The 16,473-nt window shown below is 52.8% G+C and overlaps 20 non-coding genes across 20 annotated transcripts; all 20 read right to left on the bottom strand.

Annotated features, from left to right (window-relative positions):
* Positions 1-1,251: 1,251 nt before the first annotated feature.
* Positions 1,252-1,324, bottom strand: Trnam-cau (transfer RNA methionine (anticodon CAU)). Its single transcript has one exon. It is a non-coding gene; the product is annotated as a tRNA-Met (tRNA).
* A 224-nt stretch (positions 1,325-1,548) lies between these two features.
* Trnam-cau (transfer RNA methionine (anticodon CAU)) lies at positions 1,549-1,621 on the bottom strand. Its single transcript has one exon. It is a non-coding gene; the product is annotated as a tRNA-Met (tRNA).
* Positions 1,622-1,845: 224 nt separating this feature from the next.
* On the bottom strand, positions 1,846-1,918 carry Trnam-cau (transfer RNA methionine (anticodon CAU)). Its single transcript has one exon. It is a non-coding gene; the product is annotated as a tRNA-Met (tRNA).
* A 224-nt stretch (positions 1,919-2,142) lies between these two features.
* Trnat-cgu (transfer RNA threonine (anticodon CGU)) lies at positions 2,143-2,215 on the bottom strand. The gene has a single exon. It is a non-coding gene; the product is annotated as a tRNA-Thr (tRNA).
* Positions 2,216-2,439: 224 nt separating this feature from the next.
* Positions 2,440-2,512, bottom strand: Trnam-cau (transfer RNA methionine (anticodon CAU)). Its single transcript has one exon. It is a non-coding gene; the product is annotated as a tRNA-Met (tRNA).
* Positions 2,513-2,736: 224 nt separating this feature from the next.
* Positions 2,737-2,809, bottom strand: Trnam-cau (transfer RNA methionine (anticodon CAU)). The gene has a single exon. It is a non-coding gene; the product is annotated as a tRNA-Met (tRNA).
* A 224-nt stretch (positions 2,810-3,033) lies between these two features.
* On the bottom strand, positions 3,034-3,106 carry Trnam-cau (transfer RNA methionine (anticodon CAU)). The gene has a single exon. It is a non-coding gene; the product is annotated as a tRNA-Met (tRNA).
* Positions 3,107-3,330: 224 nt separating this feature from the next.
* On the bottom strand, positions 3,331-3,403 carry Trnam-cau (transfer RNA methionine (anticodon CAU)). The gene has a single exon. It is a non-coding gene; the product is annotated as a tRNA-Met (tRNA).
* A 221-nt stretch (positions 3,404-3,624) lies between these two features.
* On the bottom strand, positions 3,625-3,697 carry Trnam-cau (transfer RNA methionine (anticodon CAU)). Its single transcript has one exon. It is a non-coding gene; the product is annotated as a tRNA-Met (tRNA).
* Positions 3,698-3,921: 224 nt separating this feature from the next.
* Trnam-cau (transfer RNA methionine (anticodon CAU)) lies at positions 3,922-3,994 on the bottom strand. The gene has a single exon. It is a non-coding gene; the product is annotated as a tRNA-Met (tRNA).
* A 224-nt stretch (positions 3,995-4,218) lies between these two features.
* On the bottom strand, positions 4,219-4,291 carry Trnam-cau (transfer RNA methionine (anticodon CAU)). Its single transcript has one exon. It is a non-coding gene; the product is annotated as a tRNA-Met (tRNA).
* A 221-nt stretch (positions 4,292-4,512) lies between these two features.
* Trnam-cau (transfer RNA methionine (anticodon CAU)) lies at positions 4,513-4,585 on the bottom strand. The gene has a single exon. It is a non-coding gene; the product is annotated as a tRNA-Met (tRNA).
* A 224-nt stretch (positions 4,586-4,809) lies between these two features.
* On the bottom strand, positions 4,810-4,882 carry Trnam-cau (transfer RNA methionine (anticodon CAU)). Its single transcript has one exon. It is a non-coding gene; the product is annotated as a tRNA-Met (tRNA).
* Positions 4,883-5,106: 224 nt separating this feature from the next.
* Trnam-cau (transfer RNA methionine (anticodon CAU)) lies at positions 5,107-5,179 on the bottom strand. Its single transcript has one exon. It is a non-coding gene; the product is annotated as a tRNA-Met (tRNA).
* A 224-nt stretch (positions 5,180-5,403) lies between these two features.
* On the bottom strand, positions 5,404-5,476 carry Trnam-cau (transfer RNA methionine (anticodon CAU)). The gene has a single exon. It is a non-coding gene; the product is annotated as a tRNA-Met (tRNA).
* A 5,123-nt stretch (positions 5,477-10,599) lies between these two features.
* On the bottom strand, positions 10,600-10,672 carry Trnam-cau (transfer RNA methionine (anticodon CAU)). The gene has a single exon. It is a non-coding gene; the product is annotated as a tRNA-Met (tRNA).
* A 224-nt stretch (positions 10,673-10,896) lies between these two features.
* Trnam-cau (transfer RNA methionine (anticodon CAU)) lies at positions 10,897-10,969 on the bottom strand. Its single transcript has one exon. It is a non-coding gene; the product is annotated as a tRNA-Met (tRNA).
* A 4,680-nt stretch (positions 10,970-15,649) lies between these two features.
* On the bottom strand, positions 15,650-15,722 carry Trnam-cau (transfer RNA methionine (anticodon CAU)). Its single transcript has one exon. It is a non-coding gene; the product is annotated as a tRNA-Met (tRNA).
* Positions 15,723-15,946: 224 nt separating this feature from the next.
* Trnam-cau (transfer RNA methionine (anticodon CAU)) lies at positions 15,947-16,019 on the bottom strand. The gene has a single exon. It is a non-coding gene; the product is annotated as a tRNA-Met (tRNA).
* A 224-nt stretch (positions 16,020-16,243) lies between these two features.
* On the bottom strand, positions 16,244-16,316 carry Trnam-cau (transfer RNA methionine (anticodon CAU)). Its single transcript has one exon. It is a non-coding gene; the product is annotated as a tRNA-Met (tRNA).
* Positions 16,317-16,473: the final 157 nt, after the last annotated feature.

The raw sequence follows: 16,473 nt of genomic DNA, 5'->3' as shown, positions 1-16,473 counted from the left end.
CGGCAGACAGTGCAGCGCGGCACCTTGCAGTCGCGCCTCATATGGCCCGTCCCCGAGCAGCGGAGGCACTGCGGGGCCCGGCCTGGAACGACCACGAGCGCCTGGCCGCCCGCAACCCGGAGCTCGTGCGGCAGGTCGTCGAGCCTCACGCCGGCGTTGAGCCTGAGGGTCACCGACCGCGTCGTCGAACCTTTCTCATTCATGCCCTTGACATGCCACCTCTCGCGTCCGATGTCGACGACACGGCCGTAAGAAAGCAGCGCCGCTCGCACCTCGTCGTCCGGCACGTTGTACAGAATCCAGTGCAGTTTCATCCGCACATCCTGGTTCGCCGGATCGATGACGAGGCACCGGTGCTCCTTCACTTTCACGTCGGTGGCCGCGAGCATGCGCTTTACGCCGCTTTCGTCCCTGAATGTCAGGGCCCATACGTGGTTCATTTGATACGTCCCCAAGGCAAGCACCTCGGGGAGCAGTTCCAAACGAGCCAAAGTGTCCCTGAAATCTTCGACGCGGTAAGGCCTCGCACGAACGTCCGCATGAAGAAAAATGGTGTTTAAAACACACCGACCTGTTGGCAGCATTGGCAAACTGACGGGGTAATCTCCGGATTCCTGGCCAAAAAACCTGTTTCCGCGGCCAGACATGGCCGCTTTCACCGCTCCTGAGGAGCCAATCATCCCGCGTCCGCACACTAGCGCGGCCGGAAGCAGTACTGCGCTACCGAGGCTGATGTTGTGACCCTTGCTCGGGCTCCTTTGCTCTCGCAATTCATCGCCTGCCAATGTTTGGGCTCTAATCACGGGGAACAACGTAAAGTGACCGACCGCGCATGCCTATCATAGCCGCAGTCCAACTCCGGCGCCTTTATTTAGTCAGAGAGGCGAGACTGGGAAAGTTCCTTTAGGATGACACCACGGAGCCGCATGATGTGTAAAAAAAGAACGCTCCGCCTGCCCCGGGTGAGGCTCGCACTCGCGACCTTCAGATTATATGACTGACGCGCTGCCTACTGCGCTACCGAGGCGGATGTTGTGACCCTTGCTCGGGATCCTTTGCTCTCGCAATTCATCGCCTGCCAACGTTTGGGCTCTAATCACGGGGAACAACGTAAAGTGACCGACCGCGCATACCTATCATAGCCACAGTCCAACTCCGGCGCCTTTAATTAGTCAGAGTGGCGAGACTGGGAAAGTTCCTTTAGGATGACACCACTGAGCCGCATGATGTGTAAAAAAAGAACGCTCCGCCTGCCCCGGGTGAGGCTCGAACTCACTACCTTCCGATTATGAGACTGACGCGGTGCCTACTGCGCTACCGAGGCGGATGTTGTGACCCTTGCTCGGGCTCCTTTGCTCTCGCAATTCATCGCCTGCCAACGTTTGGGCTCTAATCACGGGGAACAACGTAAAGTGACCGACCGCGCATACCTATCATAGCCACAGTCCAACTCCGGCGCCTTTAATTAGTCAGAGTGGCGAGACTGGGAAAGTTCCTTTAGGATGACACCACTGAGCCGCATGATGTGTAAAAAAAGAACGCTCCGCCTGCCCCGGCTGAGGCTCGAACTCACGACCTTCAGATTATGAGACTGACACGCTGCCTACTGCGCTAGCGAGGCGGATGTTGTGACCCTTGCTCGGGCTCCTTTGCTCTCGCAATTCATCGCCTGCCAACGTTTGGGCTCTAATCACGGGGAACAACGTAAAGTGACCGACCGCGCATACCTATCATAGCCACAGTCCAACTCCGGCGCCTTTAATTAGTCAGAGTGGCGAGACTGGGAAAGTTCCTTTAGGATGACACCACTGAGCCGCATGATGTGTAAAAAAAGAACGCTCCGCCTGCCCCGGGTGAGGCTCGAACTCACTACCTTCCGATTATGAGACTGACGCGGTGCCTACTGCGCTACCGAGGCGGATGTTGTGACCCTTGCTCGGGCTCCTTTGCTCTCGCAATTCATCGCCTGCCAACGTTTGGGCTCTAATCACGGGGAACAACGTAAAGTGACCGACCGCGCATACCTATCATAGCCACAGTCCAACTCTGGCGCCTTTAATTAGTCAGAGTGGCGAGACTGGGAAAGTTCCTTTAGGATGACACCACTGAGCCGCATGATGTGTAAAAAAAGAACGCTCCGCCTGCCCCGGGTGAGGCTCGAACTCACGACCTTCAGATTACGAGACTGACGCGCTGCCTACTGCACTACCGAGGCGCATGTTGTGACCCTTGCTCAGGCTCATTTGCTCTCGCAATTCATCGCCTGCCAACGTTTGGGCTCTAATCACGGGGAACAACGTAAAGTGACCGACCGCGCATACCTATCATAGCCACAGTCCAGCTCCGGCGCCTTTAATTAGTCAGAGTGGCGAGACTGGGAAAGTTCCTTTAGGATGACACCACTGAGCCGCATGATGTGTAAAAAAAGAACGCTCCGCCTGCCCCGGGTGAGGCTCGCACTCACGACCTTCAAATTATGAGACTGACGCGCTGCCTACTGCGCTACCGAGGCGGATGTTGTGACCCTTGCTCAGGCTCCTTTGCTCTCGCAATTCATCGCCTGCCAACGTTTGGGCTCTAATCACGGGGAACAACGTAAAGTGACCGACCGCGCATAACTATCATAGCCACAGTCCAACTCCGGCGCCTTTAATTAGTCAGAGTGGCGAGACTGGGAAAGTTCCTTTAGGATGACACCACTGAGCCGCATGATGTGTAAAAAAAGAACGCTCCGCCTGCCCCGGGTGAGGCTCGAACTCACGACCTTCAGATTATGAGACTGATGCGCTGCCTACTGCGCTACCGAGGCGGATGTTGTGACCCTTGCTCGGGCTCCTTTGCTCTCGCAATTCATCGCCTGCCAACGTTTGGGCTCTAATCACGGGGAACAACGTAAAGCTACCGACCGCGCATAACTATCATAGCCACAGTCCAACTCCGGCGCCTTTAATTAGTCACAGTGGCGAGACTGGGTAAGTTCCTTTAGGATGACACCACTGAGCCGCATGATGTGTAAAAAAAGAACGCTCCGCCTGCCCCGGGTGAGGCTCGAACTCACGACCTTCAGATTATGAGACTGACGCGCTGCCTACTGCGCTACCGAGGCGGATGTTGTGACCCTTGCTCAGGCTCCTTTGCTCTCGCAATTCATCGCCTGCCAACGTTTGTGCTCTAATCACGGGGAACAACGTAAAGTGACCGACCGCGCATAACTATCATAGCCACAGTCCAACTCCGGCGCCTTTAATTAGTCACAGTGGCGAGACTGGGAAAGTTCCTTTAGGATGACACCACTGAGCCGCATGATGTGTAAAAAAAGAACGCTCCGCTTCCCCCGGGTGAGGCTCGAACTCACGACCTTCAGATTATGAGACTGACGCGCTGCCTACTGCGCTACCGAGGCGGATGTTGTGACCCTCTCTCGGGCTCCTTTGCTCTCGGAATTCATCGCCCGCCAACGTTTGGGCTCTAATCACGGGGAACGTAAAGTGACCGACCGCGCATGCCTATCATAGCCACAGTCCAACTCCGGCGCCTTTAATTAGTCAGAGTGGCGAGACTGGGAAAGTTCCTTTAGGATGACACCACTGAGCCGCATGATGTGTAAAAAAAGAACACTCCGCCTGCCCCGGGTGAGGCTCGAACTCACGACCTTCAGATTATGAGACTGACGCGCTGCCTACTGCGCTACCGAGGCGGATGTTGTGACCCTTGCTCGGGCTCCTTTGCTCTCGCAATTCATCGCCTGCCAACGTTTGGGCTCTAATCACGGGGAACAACGTAAAGCGACCGACCGCGCATGCCTATCATAGCCACAGTCCAACTCCGGCGCCTTTAATTAGTCAGAGTGGCGATACTGGGAAAGTTCCTTTAGGATGACACCACTGAGCCGCATGATGTGTAAAAAAAGAACGCTCCGCCTGCCCCGGGTGAGGCTCGAACTCACGACCTTCAGATTATGAGACTGACGCGCTGCCTACTGCGCTACCGAGGCGGATGTTGTGACCCTTGCTCGGGCTCCTTTGCTCTCGCAATTCATCGCCTGCCAACGTTTGGGCTCTAATCACAGGGAACAACGTAAAGCGACCGACCGCGCATGCCTATCATAGCCACAGTCCAACTCCGGCGCCTTTAATTAGTCAGAGTGGCGAGACTGGGAAAGTTCCTTTAAGATTACACCACTGAGCCGCATGATGTGTAAAAAAAGAACGCTCCGCTTCCCCCGGGTGAGGCTCGAACTCACGACCTTCAGATTATGAGACTGACGCGCTGCCTACTGCGCTACCGAGGCGGATGTTGTGACCCTCTCTCGGGCTCCTTTGCTCTCGGAATTCATCGCCCGCCAACGTTTGGGCTCTAATCACGGGGAACGTAAAGTGACCGACCGCGCATGCCTATCATAGCCACAGTCCAACTCCGGCGCCTTTAATTAGTCAGAGTGGCGAGACTGGGAAAGTTCCTTTAGGATGACACCACTGAGCCGCATGATGTGTAAAAAAAGAACGCTCCGCCTGCCCCGGGTGAGGCTCGAACTCACGACCTTCAGATTATGAGACTGACGCGCTGCCTACTGCGCTACCGAGGCGGATGTTGTGACCCTTGCTCGGGCTCCTTTGCTCTCGCAAGTCATCGCCTGCCAACGTTTGGGCTCTAATCACGGGGAACAACGTAAAGTGACCGACCGCGCATACCTATCATAGCCACAGTCCAACTCCGGCGCCTTTAATTAGTCAGAGTGGCGAGACTGGGAAAGTTCCTTTAGGATGACACCACTGAGCCGCATGATGTGTAAAAAAAGAACGCTCCGCCTGCCCCGGGTGAGGCTCGAACTCACGACCTTCAGATTATGAGACTGACGCGCTGCCTACTGCGCTACCGAGGCGGATGTTGTGACCCTTGCTCGGGCTCCTTTGCTCTCGCAATTCATCGCCTGCCAACGTTTGGGCTCTAATCACGGGGAACAACGTAAAGTGACCGACCGCGCATGCCTATCATAGCCGCAGTCCAACTCCGGCGCCTTTAATTAGTCAGAGTGGCGAGACTGGGAAAGTTCCTTTAGGATGACACCACTGAGCCGCATGATGTGTAAAAAAAGAACGCTCCGCCTGCCCCGGGTGAGGCTCGCACTCACGACCTTCAGATTATGAGACTGACGCGCTGCCTACTGCGCTACCGAGGCGGATGTTGTGACCCTTGCTCGGGCTCCTTTGCTCTCGCAATTCATCGCCTGCCAACGTTTGGGCTCTAATCACGGGGAACAACGTAAAGTGACCGACCGCGCATGCCTATCATAGCCACAGTCCAACTCCGGCGCCTTTAATTAGTCAGAGTGGCGATACTGGGAAAGTTCCTTTAGGATGACACCACTGAGCCGCATGATGTGTAAAAAAAGAACGCTCCGCCTGCCCCGGGTGAGGCTCGAACTCACGACCTTCAGATTATGAGACTGACGCGCTGCCTACTGCGCTACCGAGGCTTTTTTTTTTCTTTATTGCCGGTTTCAAACAAAATCCAGAAACAACGGTACATATGATAAAATCGCTGACCTCACTCAAGCCAGCGCTACATAACTAAAAACGGGGCATAGACAATACCTTTTCAAATTCATGCAACCATTCAGGTGTACAGTTCTGACTCTTCCACATTTCTACAATACGTTGGGCACTCTCACAGAAATACTGCCTTGCTGGCCTTCCGTCTACGTCACAGTGCCGAAACGCCATTCGAGACCTCCATATTCCGTGGAGGACCAGCAACATCACTAGGTCGTAAGGCACTCCATTATCGTTTTGCACTGACAGAAATCAGATGCCATAAGGGCTCAACAGAAACTCCTTTTTCAAAGTTCACTGAAGAACGTCCTACAAAAACACCCCATCCCAACAATCCAAAAAAACATGTTCCACCGTCTCGGTCTTTTTACACAAAGAACAGTCCACACCCCATGGCACAAACAGACCCTTTTCTAACATCCATGGTTTAACTGGTAACACCCCACAGTGCAGTTTAAAGAAAAATGTTTTAACACCCGGGGGAATGGCCATAGCTTTTACACGTTTCAAAACGTTCTGCCCGGGGCCCACCGGAAACATGGATTGGTATAAAGGAACAGGCAAACAGATTTCTGCGAGGTCTTTATACAACTTTTTTTTCGACACGGCACTCAAGTACTCCATAGAGAACCGTACACAAAGAAATTGTGTTGCTTGTACAGCTTCTTTTAAATACCCGTGTACTGCCCCATTGCAGCTTTGACAAGACGTAACAATGAATTGGGGCAATAGTCTGCCTAACCTGACTTGAAAAACAGTGCGCAGGAAGGGGTCCTTTACCTCGCGCAAGAAATAAAAACGATTCACAACTTGTCTCAAAAAAAGATGCGAGAGCGATAAACCGCCTTCGCGAACTCTTCGAAAAAGATTCGTCCTACTTGTTTTTTCCCAGGACGAGCCCCAAACAAAAACAGCACAAACGCGATGCAGCCGCTGAACATTGGCGCGAGAACAGTGAATCACTTGCAAAACGTACCAAAGTTTCGCGAACAAAAATATGTTGCACACCGTTTCGCGCGCAAACATCGACAGCGCACGCCCCTTCCCTTCCCACTTTTCCGCTTTATTACGCATCGTAGTCGTCTGGCTTCTCCAGTACGGGTCACTATCTCTGTAGTTTTCAAGTGGAACGCCTAAGTATTTGACCGGCACAATCTGCCAGTTCATACCTTCAAAGACAGTAGCGGTTACGTCCCAATTGCCATGCCAGAATCCCAAGCACTTGCTCCAATTTACCGAGCTCCCAGTATATTCACAAAACGTCTTAAGCAACGCAACTGCAGTACTAATGCTTTTTCTGTCACGACAAAATAAAGCGATGTCGTCCGCGTATGCCAATACACGTACCTCGCATGCCTGCAACTGGAAACCATGAATACTATTGCTGTTTATTATGCTAGCGCAAAACGACTCGATGTACAAGCAAAACAGTAAAGGGGACAGCGGGCATCCTTGCCGTACTGAAAGCGTGACATATATTGGGCGGCTCACTGACTTATTTATTACCAGCCTTGTTGAACACTCCTTATACGCCAGTCTTACGCCCTCCGTTATTACTTTCCCTAGGTTTACTTTTTCCAAAATAGTATAGAGTAGCTCATGAGAGACCTTATCAAATGCCTTCTCAAGGTCTATTTGCAGCATGGCTACAACCTCATTCATGCCGTCACAACACTCGAGAATGCTCCGTGCTATGTGTATACTACTAGTTATAGACCTTCCTTTTATTCCACATGTTTGGTGTTCGCCTACTATGTCTATTATCACACTCTGTAACCTCCTTGCTAAGACTTTCATTAATATTTTATAATCTACATTCGTCAAAGATATCGGCCTATACGCAGTTACTTTTCTGAGCTGTTCTTTTACATCTGTTTTGGGTATGAGTACAGTGTGCGATTGTGAGAACGAAGGGGGCAGTCTTTCCAGTGTGTAGGCTTCTGAGTAAAGGTCACATAAAACTGGACTTAGGTTATTGCGGAAAGCTTTGTAGAACGCCGTGCACAACCCGTCAGGGCCTGGAGACTTTCCCGGACTTAATTCATCGATAGCCTTCTTAACCTCTTCCACTGTAATTGGTACTTCTAAATTTTCTTTCGCCTCTTCATCTATCGTCGACAAGAATCTTAAAAAATTTTCCTTAAACCCTTCTAAGTTTTCAGGTTGGCACGAAAACAAACCATCATAAAAATCACAAAAGGCATAGCTAATTGCTTGTTGTTCATCAAGAACCTGCCCTTTATACTCTATTTCCGCAATAGAATTGCGGGTCGCGTATCTCTTTTCAGAGCTAAGTGCTCTCTTTGTAGGGGCTTCCCCTAACATGAACTTTTCTGCACGGGCTCGCACTATCGCACCATGATATTTCTCTTGTTCTATAGCTTCTAACTGATGTTTCAAAGTTGTAATGTCTTCCTTGAACAGTCCAGGTGACTCGCACTCTAGTGCAGAAAGAGTCTCCAGGTTTTCTCTAAGCAGAACTTCCCTTTTTTCGTTTATCATAATGTAAGGCAGTTGACCTTTCCAATGCTGTCATCCTAATATCTGCTTTAAAGTTCTCCCACTTAGAGGCACAGTCACATGTATCCTGTTCAAGGTTCCTGATCTTTTTCGCTACTTCTTTTACAAATTCTTCATCCTTCAATAATAAGCTGTTCATTTTCCATAAATCCCAGTTGAACGTCTTTTTATCTTTGCGCTTTCCAATCAAGAACGACACTAGGCAATGGTCGCTGAACGACACAGGTGTAACAGTATACTCAGAGCACTCCGGCGCAAGTTCTAACGACACATAAGCTCGGTCTAATCTTGCGTGGCTCGTTCCTTGAAAGTGGGTGAACTGGATATGCGTCTTGCATTCCAACATATCCCCCACATCTTCCAAACCAAAATCTGCCGTGACACCATTCAACGCAATCGTGCTTCCGTCGCGATAAGGAGTGCCACTTGATTTATCGCGAGCCGAGCACACACAAATAAAATCTCCCAGTAACACAAGAGCCCGTTCTGTGTCAAGCCAGGCCCTCAACTCTTCAAAAAACACTTTTCTTTCTTCGCCCTTTGTAGGCGCGTACACACAAACAATCCGCCATTCTTTTGACGCTAAAATAAAATCACAAATAACAAAGCGCCCATTTAAACTGGACGTAACGTTTTGCACTACTACGCCGCTGCTCCGACGTATTAAAATCAGACAACCTGCCGACAATCCCACCGCATGGCTGACACAGACTTCATAACTAGGACTAAACACACCCACCATCTTTTCCGTGCTTTGCTCGGTCTCTACTTTCGTCTCCTGAAAGGCTACGACATCTATCTCCCTCTCCTTGATGATTCTGTACAACTGACTCTGACGTTTACGCTCGGAAAGGCCGCGTACATTAAGGGTGGCACAACGCAGATGATGAAATGAACACAGCATGAATGGAAGATGAAGGCAAGTAACACACTGTTACACACACGTTTCAGGAACACTAGCCCCGCCCCCTTTTCTACGCCTAAAAAAAATAAAAAGTGTTGTCCGTGCCGTAACGCTCATTCGAAGACCTCCCGCGCAAAAAACAGCAAACGTTTCGCTTACGGAGGCTTCCCCGCCGCTGGTCCTCTGTCGTAAGGCGTGGTGTTGGGCTTTGGCTTGAAGCTTGGGCGCCTCAGCATAACCCCGCCCACACTTACCTTGACGTTGCCGGAGTCACCAGAGTCCTCACGCTTATCGCCCTCCTTACGCGGCCGCTTGATGGTGGCTTCCGGGTCGTCTCCGTCGCCGTCGCCGGCGTCACGCACTTCACGAGTTAAGGCGGTGTTCGTCGAACCCGCCCCAACACACTCCTCACTTTTCGCGTCCAGCACAGGTGCCACCGGCGCTGGGTCGTTCTGGGAGGTCGACTGCTGCTCCACGGGAGCAGCATTTACGTCCTCCACGTCTGGTTCCGCCAAAGGGTCCCCGGGTGCGGACGCACCACCTCCGCCGGCTGCCGCAGCCTCCGCCTCCTCCTCGTCCATACGGTTTTCAGCCGCGTCCGCGTCTCCGACAGGTCCGGTGACATGTGCATACGTCCGCACGCACTGCGTCGCTTCGTGACCGAAGCGGCGGCAGACAGTGCAGCGCGGCACCTTGCAGTCGCGCCTCATATGGCCCGTCCCCGAGCAGCGGAGGCACTGCGGGGCCCGGCCTGGAACGACCACGAGCGCCTGGCCGCCCGCAACCCGGAGCTCGTGCGGCAGGTCGTCGAGCCTCACGCCGGCGTTGAGCCTGAGGGTCACCGACCGCGTCGTCGAACCTTTCTCATTCATGCCCTTGACACGCCACCTCTCGCGTCCGATGACGACGACACGGCCGTAAGAAAGCAGCGCCGCTCGCACCTCGTCGTCCGGCACGTTGTACAGAATCCAGTGCAGTTTCATCCGCACATCCTGGTTCGCCGGATCGATGACGAGGCACCGGCGCTCCTTCACTTTCACGTCGGTGGCCGCGAGCATGCGCTTTACGCCGCTTTCGTCCCTGAATGTCAGGGCCCATACGTGGTTCATTTGATACGCCCCCAAGGCAAGCACCTCGGGGAGCAGTTCCAAACGAGCCAAAGTGTCCCTGAAATCTTCGACGCGGTAAGGCCTCGCACGAACGTCCGCATGAAGAAAAATGGTGTTTAAAACACACCGACCTGTTGGCAGCATTGGCAAACTGACGGGGTAATCTCCGGATTCCTGGCCAAAAAACCTGTTTCCGCGGCCAGACATGGCCGCTTTCACCGCTCCTGAGGAGCCAATCATCCCGCGTCCGCACACTAGCGCGGCCGGAAGCAGTACTGCGCTACCGAGGCTGATGTTGTGACCCTTGCTCGGGCTCCTTTGCTCTCGCAATTCATCGCCTGCCAACGTTTGGGCTCTAATCACGGGGAACAACGTAAAGTGACCGACCGCGCATGCCTATCATAGCCACAGTCCAACTCCGGCGCCTTTAATTAGTCAGAGTGGCGAGACTGGGAAAGTTCCTTTAGGATGACACCACTTAGCCGCATGATGTGTAAAAAAAGAACGCTCCGCCTGCCCCGGGTGAGGCTCGCACTCACGACCTTCAGATTATGAGACTGACGCGCTGCCTACTGCGCTACCGAGGCGGATGTTGTGACCCTTGCTCGGGCTCCTTTGCTCTCGCAATTCATCGCCTGCCAACGTTTGGGCTCTAATCACGGGGAACAACGTAAAGTGACCGACCGCGCATACCTATCATAGCCACAGTCCAACTCCGGCGCCTTTAATTAGTCAGAGTGGCGAGACTGGGAAAGTTCCTTTAGGATGACACCACTGAGCCGCATGATGTGTAAAAAAAGAACGCTCCGCCTGCCCCGGGTGAGGCTCGAACTCACGACCTTCAGATTATGAGACTGACGCGCTGCCTACTGCGCTACCGAGGCTGATGTTGTGACCCTTGCTCGGGCTCCTTTGCTCTCGCAATTCATCGCCTGCCAACGTTTGGAGGAGGAGGAGGAATAAACGTGTATCTGAAGCTGTCAGCCCTGGGGAAGAGTCCTCATTCCAGGACCCCTTGAGTCCGTCCGGCTTCTTGGGCTCGCTGCACCAGCCAAAGCTGCTCGTCAGGGTCCGAGCTGGACAGTGCTCTCTCCCAGTGCTCAGGGGAGGGGAAAGGCAGGGGGGGTAGGTGGGGGTTCTTATCACAGCCCCAAATGATATGGTAGAGGGTGCCCGGAGCCTCGCAGAAGCGGCATTGCGAGGAGTACAGGGTGGGGGCCAGAATGTGGGCTCTAGTTGGGTGGGGAAATGTGTTTGTCTGAATGCCTCGGAGGTGGCGCTCTTGTTCTTTGGTGAGGCTTTTGTGCGCAGGAGGATATAGCATTCGTTCCAGACGGTAATGCTGAGTGACGTCGTGGAACGACAAGAGAGGGGAGACCTGCCACTGCTCGCCGAACTCCTGGCTTGCCCGGTGGGTCAACTCTCGGGCATGCTGATGGGCAGCTTCGTTGCCAGACACGGCGGAGTGGGCTGGAGCCCAAATAATCCGTACGGGATGTCGAGGAGGATGCTCGAGTAGAATTTTTCGGGCAGGTCGGGATATGAAACCGCTGGAGAAGGTTCTACAGGCTTGTTGGCTGTCTGTGATGATTATTTCTGCCGAAGTTTGTGCAATCGCTAGGGAGATGGCCGCTTCCTCCGCCTGCAGAGAGTGGATGGTGGGAATTGATACGCATGTAACGAGGTTTTCGGTAGTAGAAACCACAGCGGTCATAGCTCTTCGCCCGGGATATGAAGCGGCGTCTGTATAGACTGTGGCAGAGTTTCGGCCGTATTGATTAAGAATAGCTTTCGCTCTGGCTTCCCTACGAGCCTCGTGATGTGTCGGATGCATGTTGCGTGGTAGTGGGGCCACATCAATGAACTTGCGAACCTCATCAGGAAGCTGAGTCGAATCCGCCTGCGGGTGTTGCAGAGGAGAGCGCAGGTGTAGTTGAGATAGAATGGCTCTACCGGTAGGGGTAGAGCTCAGGCGTAAGAGTTGGCTCAAATTCTGGGCTTCCAATAATTCATCTAAGGTATTGTGGACTCCCAACCGCAAAAGTTTCTGCGTTGAGGTGGTAACAGGCAGTCCTAATGCTAGTTTGTACGCCTTGCGTATCAGGGCTTCCACCTTGTCCTTTTCGGTCTTGGAGAGTATGGCGTAGGGGAGGGAGTAAGTGACCCTAGACACGACGAAGGCTTGAACCAGCCTGAGTATATCCTCCTCTCGCATACCCCTCGTCTTGGTACTAATCCTGCGGATCATGTGCGATACTTGCTCTGTGGTGTTCTTAAGTCTATTGAGCAGTTGGGTGTTCGAGCGATCCGCTTGGAAAAGCATGCCTAAAATTCTGACCTGTGGAGTCGGAACAATTACATGGCCGTCCATGTGCAGGGAGATGGTTGGCGACCCAGGAGAGAATTTCTTCTTTCCTGAGACGATCAGCAGCTCCGATTTCTGCGGCGAGCATTCTAGGCCACACTGCCGTGCATATTGAATGACTATGTCAGCCGCCTGCTGTAGATTGTTCTCCATGTCCCCTACTGATCCATTAATGGTCCATATGGTAACATCGTCCGCATATAATCCATGGCGTATGCCTGGTACGGCAGCCAGGAGCGGAGGGAGACCAATCAGGGCTATGTTAAATAGCAAGGGGGACAGAACGGCACCCTGGGGTGTGCCCTTGTTGCCGAGGAAAACGGGATCTGATTTCAGGTCACCCACCTTGAGAATAGCTTTTCGGCCTTCGAGGAAGTCTCGAACGTAGGTGTAGGTACGTTGCCCGCAGTTTAGGCCGTTTAGCTGTTTCAGTATGGCTGTGTGGCTGACATTATCGAATGCCCCTTTTAAATCTAGGGCTAGTATGGCTTTTGGGTGGTCCCGGGAGGCTTTAAGCATGACCTCTTCCTTGAGTTGAAGAAGTATGTCCTGGGTACAGAGGTGACTGCGAAACCCACACATGGTGTGAGGGAACATGTTGTGCTGTTCGAGATAGTTCTGTAGCCTTTTGTGGATGATGTGTTCCAATAGCTTCCCCATACACGAGGTTAGGGAGATGGGGCGTAGATTATCTGTGCTCGGTGGTCTTCCAGGCTTTGGGATAAGGCGCACTTCTGCCATCTTCCATTCTTCCGGGAGTCGACCTGACCTCCACACCGTGTTGAGATGGCCCGTGAGCTCAATAATAGACTCGTTATCTAAGTTAGCCAGCAGCTTATTTGTTATGCCGTCCCCTCCTGGAGCCGTGTTGCGCCTGATGATCTGAAGGGCTGCTTTGACTTCGTGGATGTAAATGTCCTCATCCAGTTTAACATTGGGCTGCCCTGTATATGGAGGTAGTGGTGTTTTAGGATAGACCGGGAGGTATTTATCCTGGAGAGACTTCATGAGGTGAGCGGAATCCCCTGGGTGGGTGTGAATCACCTTTCGCATGATGTGATTGGATTCCGTTTTGCATTTGGAAGGGTCGATTAGATATCGGAGCAGTCTCCAGGTTTTTGATGTAGTTAGTGTTCCCTGTAGACTGTCACAGAGGGACAACCAACTTTCTTTGCATAAGTGAGCCGCATAGCGGGCTGCTTCCTCCGTCAGCAGAGCTATCCTTTTTTTCAGACGACGATTAAGGCGCTGGCGTTTCCACCGTTTGATTAGGCTCCTTCTTGCTTCCCATAAGTGGAGAAGGTGTGGATCTACACAGGGGGCCATCGTGGTAAGCTGAATATTGTCTGTAACGCGATTCATGTCTTCGCGAATTTGGGCGGTCCACTCCTTTAGCGTGATGGGCTGGGTGACTGCACTGTCAAGTCTGGCTTGCTCCCTTTGTTTGCGAAATTTCGGCCAGTCCGTTAACTTGGCTGCACCTAGATGGGCAGCGTATATATTTCCATGTATTGTGGTGGAAAGGACGAAGTGGTCGCTTCCCAGGGTTTCCTCCGTGTGAGACCACATAGCCTTGACGTTCCCTGTGGTAATCGTGAGATCCGGGGACGTGTCTTTGGAGACACTATTGCCTAAACGCGTGGGAGCATGCGGTTCCGATAGCAGAATCAAGTTTTCTTCCTGGAGGAGGGAGTGCAAGGTGGTTCCTCTTTTGTTTGTGTAGCTGTATCCCCATAAGGGATGTGCAGCGTTAAAATATCCCATGATAACCAGTGGGTTAGAGGATGCAATGCGCTTTGCTTGTTTGATTACATGAGAAAGGTTACTTTCTTGGCCTCTGGGGCGACAATAAATGTTTAACACGTATAAGCTCTCTGCCACTTTAACCTTACTCGGTACGATTTCAGTGAGTATTCCTATCTTCTCGGATTGCTGGAGTGGATGCTGTATAGCTGTGAGTCCTTTGTTTATTAGCGTGGAGAGAGAGCTCGTGGGTCCATCTTCAGAGGTGACGAAACCCGAAAGTTTCGCAGGGTAGTTTGTTTCCTGAAGTGTAATGATATCGGGTGGATCCTCAGTGGTGGCAATGTACTGAGCTAGTGAGCTTGACTTGTTCTTGTAGCCCCTACAGTTCCATTGCCATATGGTAAGCTTTGATTCCTGCTGAGAATTGCGCCTATTCTTGGGAGGTGCCATCTTGCGAGGTGGCGTCGTCTGTCAGGGCTGATGGCCTGCTGTAAGGCTTGAGCTCTCGGCGAGAGTGACGAGCAGTAACTGCCGGCCCCTGTCCTTCTAATTTATCTAACCGTTGCGTGATTTGTTTTAACATGACCATCATTTCCTGTACGGTTTCGGCGATTTGGGATTTCTCTTGCGCCAGCGGGAATTCTGTCGTACGGGGAGGTGAGGAAGTTGAACTGGAAGGGGGTGTTTGTGCGGGCTCTGGTGTGGAGGGGTCAGGTTTTCGGCGTTTTTCTGGTGTAGGGTTTATCCCTTGCCTGATTTCTGCCTTGAGTGCAAGGAGCTCATTATGGAGTTGTCGATTTTCCTCCCGTTGTTGTTTAATCTCGGCAAGAAGCTGAGCGGCGTTTAGTCGTTTTAGCTCCGCCAGCTCGTCACGGTTGGGGGGATTGGGGGGAGGACGAGGAGGGGTCTGAGCACGTGGAGAGAGCATCTGAGCCCAGCTCACCTGCACTGCCGTGGCGTCTTCAGCAGATCTTCGCTTGGCGGAAGGTGTTCTCCCTCGGGATCTGGACCTGGATCGGGTCTTGCTTCTCTCCCTGGAGGGCCCTCTGGATTTGGAGCGGGATCTTGACTCCCGGCTTGTACGGCGACCCTTGGTGACCTCGCGTTGCTTTTTCCTCCGACTGACTGGTGGAAGAAAGCGTTTCGGGCACTCCTTGCTAGCCGTGACGTGTTCCCCGGCGCAGAGTGCACACTTGGGCTGGCAGTGGTGCGGAACGTCCTTTTGTCTCAGCAGGCCACAGCTCTTGCAGTGGGCGTCCGTGAAAGCGTTCGGCTTGGGGCAAACATCGGCTCTGTGACCTCGGGGAACAACGTAAAGTGATCGACCGCACATGCCTATCATAGCCGCAGTCCAACTCCGGCGCCTTTAATTAGTCAGAGTGGCGAGACTGGGAAAGTTCCTTTAGGATGACACCACTGAGCCGCATGATGTGTAAAAAAAGAACGCTTCGCCTGCCCCGGGTGAGGCTCGAACTCACGACTTTCAGATTATGAGACTGACGCGCTGCCTACTGCGCTACCGAGGCGGATGTTGTGACCCTTGCTCGGGCTCCTTTGCTCTCGGATTTCATCGCCTGCCAACGTTTGGGCTCTAATCACGGGGAACAACGTAAAGTGACCGACCGCGCATGCCTATCATAGCCGCAGTCCAACTCCGGCGCCTTTAATTAGTCAGAGTGGCGAGACTGGGAAAGTTCCTTTAGGATGACACCACTGAGCCGCATGATGTGTAAAAAAAGAACGCTCCGCCTGCCCCGGGTTAGGCTCGAACTCACGACCTTCAGATTATGAGACTGACGCGCTGCCTACTGCGCTACCGAGGCGGATGTTGTGATCCTTGCTCGGGCTCCTTTGCTCTCGCAATTCATCGCCTGCCAACGTTTGGGCTCTAATCACGGGGAACAACGTGAAGCAACCGACCGCGCATGCCTATCATAGCCGCAGTCCAACTCCGGCGCCTTTAATTAGTCAGAGTGGCGAGACTGGGAAAGTTCCTTTAGGATGACACCACTGAGCCGCATGATGTATCAAAAAAGAACGCTCCGCCTGCCCCGGGTGAGGTTCGAACTCACGACCTTCAGATTATGAGACTGACGCGCTGCCTACTGCGCTACCGTGGCGGATGTTGTGACCCTTGCTCGGGCTCCTTTGCTCTCGCAATTCATCGCCTGCCAACGTTTGGGCTCTAATCACGGGGAACAACGTAAAGTGACCGACCGCGCATGCCTATCATAGCCGCAGTCCAACTACGGCGAATTTAATTAGTCAGAGTGGCGA

Source organism: Haemaphysalis longicornis, unplaced genomic scaffold (assembly GCF_048455015.1).
Source record: "Haemaphysalis longicornis isolate Haplotype H1 unplaced genomic scaffold, Haemaphysalis longicornis Haplotype H1 scaffold_3, whole genome shotgun sequence".
NCBI lineage: Eukaryota > Metazoa > Arthropoda > Arachnida > Ixodida > Ixodidae > Haemaphysalis > Haemaphysalis longicornis.
Note: the sequence above shows the minus strand (reverse complement) of the source record. Positions and strands in the feature narration are given on the sequence as shown.